At 35.1% G+C, this 3,774-nt stretch overlaps 1 non-coding gene across 1 annotated transcript; it reads right to left on the bottom strand.

Annotated features, from left to right (window-relative positions):
* Positions 1-1,389: 1,389 nt before the first annotated feature.
* On the bottom strand, positions 1,390-1,496 carry LOC145080758 (small nucleolar RNA R71). The gene has a single exon (XR_013695344.1). It is a non-coding gene; the product is annotated as a small nucleolar RNA R71 (small nucleolar RNA).
* Between the last annotated feature and the right edge of the window lie 2,278 nt (positions 1,497-3,774).

Below are 3,774 nucleotides of genomic sequence, written 5' to 3'. Positions count from 1 at the left end.
AGGTCACTCTTGGCAGTTGTTTGTAAGACCTAGGGGGTGGCCCCCGGCTTGGCAAGAAAGACGTGGATGCCCGTGGCATAATGGTCATACTATGTGTGGCACATAGCACCTTTATTGATTATAATGTATGTATGGCTCATGGTTATGTATGGAATGTATGTGTCAGTTGATATGTATGCTATGTGGCATTTGGGGAACTCACTATGCTTCATGCTTACGATTTTTATTTTTGGTTTCTGGTACCTACAACTTTCAAATAAAGGAGGTCGGGGCGATCGTAGCGCAATCACCTATGTTTTCCGTAATATGTGATTTTTAAGAATGAACTCTGATAAATATTTTATTTGAAATGCTTTTCAATGTGTGAGCCAAGTTACAAATGTGTTTTAGTTATATTAAAAATGAAATTTTTGGTCATGTATTTTGGGATGTTACATTTGTAAAACTAGAAGGTATAATAATTACGCTTCAATGTTTTTGTGCCGTTGCCGGGGAACACCTATTTTAGTTTTTAATTTAGTTGATTTAGGTTAACCGATCCTTTTTGTGGGGTAAAACTTACAAAAATTTAATTTTTAGCATTAGGTTTTTCTTTCTTTGAAATACTAAACTCACGACGTGAGCTCTGATATTTCACATTTTATTTCGTTTTCCTTTCTATTTCTTTTATTTGCTATACCATGGGGTGGAATTATTACCACGCCGTGGTAATCGTTCGGTAGGACTTTTTAATTAGTTTTGTTTCGTTTTTACGTTTTATTTTTGTTTTTGTTACAGTGGTATATGACCCGTGGATCAAACATGTCGTTGACACCACCACTTGAAGATCCAGAGTCAACTTTTCATAAAAAGAAGGACAAGAATGTAGGAGGATCAAGTAAGATTCCGAAAAACGAAAGCACATTCGAAATCTTTGAAAGAACTCCTAACAAAAAGGAAGTTGATTATGAGCCCAAAATAGAAACAGACAAAAGTAGTGAACCCGAAAGCGAGCCAAAAAGCATCATGACGGGCATTGTTGACATGACGATGGGGGCGTACAAGAACTGACTAAGAAAGGACACCGGTCCAGGACTTGTGCAACACGTAATTCCTTCTACTGCTACCTTCGAGCTTAAGGGACATATCCATTCGACATTAAAGGATATTCCATTTTCCAGAAAAGACCATGAAGATGCATACAAGCACCTCGCTAAAGTAAGTGATATACCTGACTATTTCAACATTCCTAATGCACCTCGAGAGACTGTCTTGTTAAGAATGTTTCTGGTTACTTTTAAAGGAGCAACTAAAGATTGGTTGAAGGCACTTTCACCAGGTTCAATCACCACTTGGGTATAGATGCGTGAAGAATTCCTCCAACAATTTTTCCCACCATCAAAAGTTTCTAAAGTCAAGAAGGTCATAGCTAATTTTGTGCAACAAGTGGGGGAGTCTTTATACGAGGCATGGGAGCGATATAAAAGGTTGATAAGAAATTGTCCCCAAAATGATCTAAACGAGCAACAAGAAGTCTCGATCTTCTACGATGGAGTGAACGTGACGACAAGGAAAATCCTTGATTCTCAAGGACCTTTAACGAAGAAGAATCTTGCTGAAATAAAAGAACTAATCGAAGAATTTTCATAGCATTCACGGGAATATCACAACCCTCATAATGATGGAACTAGGATATGGAATGGTGCTTCAAAAGATATGGCAGCGACAAGGTTGTAAAAATCGCTTGACGTTAGCTAGTCGGTGGACTGGGGTTAAGGGATTAATCGGCTAGGAGGAGATTAATCGGGGGATTAACCGAGGACCTTTGATTGATAATTTTTTGAATTTTAAAAAATTAAATATGACTAATATCATATAAAAGTTCATAAATACCACTAATATCATAACAAAATAGGTTATTATGATTAATAAAAGACTAATCATACCTTAAACAGTTTCTACTAAGATATAACTATTGGATTAGTGTCTAAGTCCATAACTATTTTGGTATGTACTTGACCCGATTATGAGCATGGTCCTTTTGGGTTGCCTTCACCATAGCAATATGTAGGATGAATTAAGGAGAGAGAGGTTTAAATATGATTTATTAATGTATTATGAGAATTTTATATTAAAGGAGAAATCATATTGTTTAATTAATATTAGTCAAGAATTAATTGATTATTAATTTTTTGGCTAAAAGAGATTAATTAAACTTAGGGGACTGGACTGCAATTATTGGATAATTTAGTTATTGGGCTAAGGAATGCTAAAGGAACAAGGGGTGAACGAAATTATGATGGAAGCCCATCATATTTTCGTCCATGGCCTTATCCAGAAGGTTCCATGGGCTGCTTAGAGTTCAAGCTGTCCATTAGGGTTTTGACTGAAACCCTAGCAGCCCACACAAGTATATAAAGGACCCCTTAGGCCCCAAAAACGAGGACAACTGATTCTCTAGGGTTTCCAGCCTTTTTTGGTGCCTCCCGTTTCTTCTCTTCTTCATCCAAGTTGCATAAGGTGTTTGTGACTCCATTAGAGGTGCAGCATTTGAGGCACTAAGCTTTTGAAGCCAATTCAAGCAAGGATTTGATTGTTATTGCAATATAACAATCAAAGTTAATTCTATAAACCCTAATTCAGTTTATAATATGTTAGATCTAAGTTTGTTAGTCTTGGATTCAAAGCATGGACAATAGAGAAACCTAGATCCAAGCATTAGGGTTTGTATGAGCACATAGGATTGTTCTTATGCATAAAACCCATCAGTGGTATTAGAGCCTTGATTGGTTTCAGTTGTATGTGATGCTTAACTGCTTTATTTGCTGAAAAATCGATTTTTGGCGTCTGCCCGACCTGACTCGGCGAGTCAGTGGATGAACTCGGCGAGTGTGTCCCTGACTCGGCGAGTCCAGGGGTCAGACAGAGGGAATTTCGGGTTTTTGCTGCTGTTTTGACTTGGATTTGATACCTAATTCGTTTTTTTTGAAGTTAAAATCCGATTTTTATCTTAAATTAGTGATTATCCTTGCCAAAACAATAGATAATTTCAAATCTTTTAAATAATAGTTTGTTTATATGATAAATATGGATTATTTCAAATTATTTGGTAATTATCTAATGACTAAAATTAGATTAGGTCAAATATAGATAATTGTGAAATTAATTGTTTAATTTGAATTATTTGTTATTTGATCCCTAATGTTTTGAAATGTTTCAAAACTTGCCATCAAGTTTTTGGAATTTAATAGTTAATTAAAAGTTTAATTTTGAAATGTTAAATTCTGAAAACCTAGTAATTTGAAAAAGTTCAAATCACACCCTTATGATATATTAATTAATTAAAGTGTATAATTAAAAGTGATTTAATAAACCCATAAAGTTTTGGTTTACATTTAATTAAATTAAAAGCATAATTTCACTAAATTAAACCACCTAGTATTTTAAAAGTGTAAAATACACCCTATACTATATATAACATTAAAAGTTTAGTATTATATATGTATGAGTAAACAGTCATTCTTACCGTTAGTAGGCCTCATTCACGAAGCTGGTCTATAAGGGGTGTTTAAGGAAATTGCATATAAAAGGGCGATTGAATGGGTATCCACTCTTACCCACCGCACTCTTGACTAGTGGAGGGTCGTTAGCCGAACGGGTAGGATAGGACAGAAACCTTCCATTATAAGTATAATGAAGTACAAAGTAACTAAATGCTTTTTCAAATTCCCAAATCATAGTTACTTTAGGCAAAATGTGAAATTGTATGCTAACCCATGGAATTACACTTCGTAC

Source organism: Lactuca serriola, chromosome 1 (genome assembly GCF_051521515.1).
Source record: "Lactuca serriola cultivar US96UC23 chromosome 1, Lser_US96UC23_V15, whole genome shotgun sequence".
Classification (NCBI taxonomy): domain Eukaryota; kingdom Viridiplantae; phylum Streptophyta; class Magnoliopsida; order Asterales; family Asteraceae; genus Lactuca; species Lactuca serriola.
The sequence above is the reverse complement of the archived record's forward strand: the minus strand, read 5'-3'. Positions and strand labels throughout refer to the sequence as shown.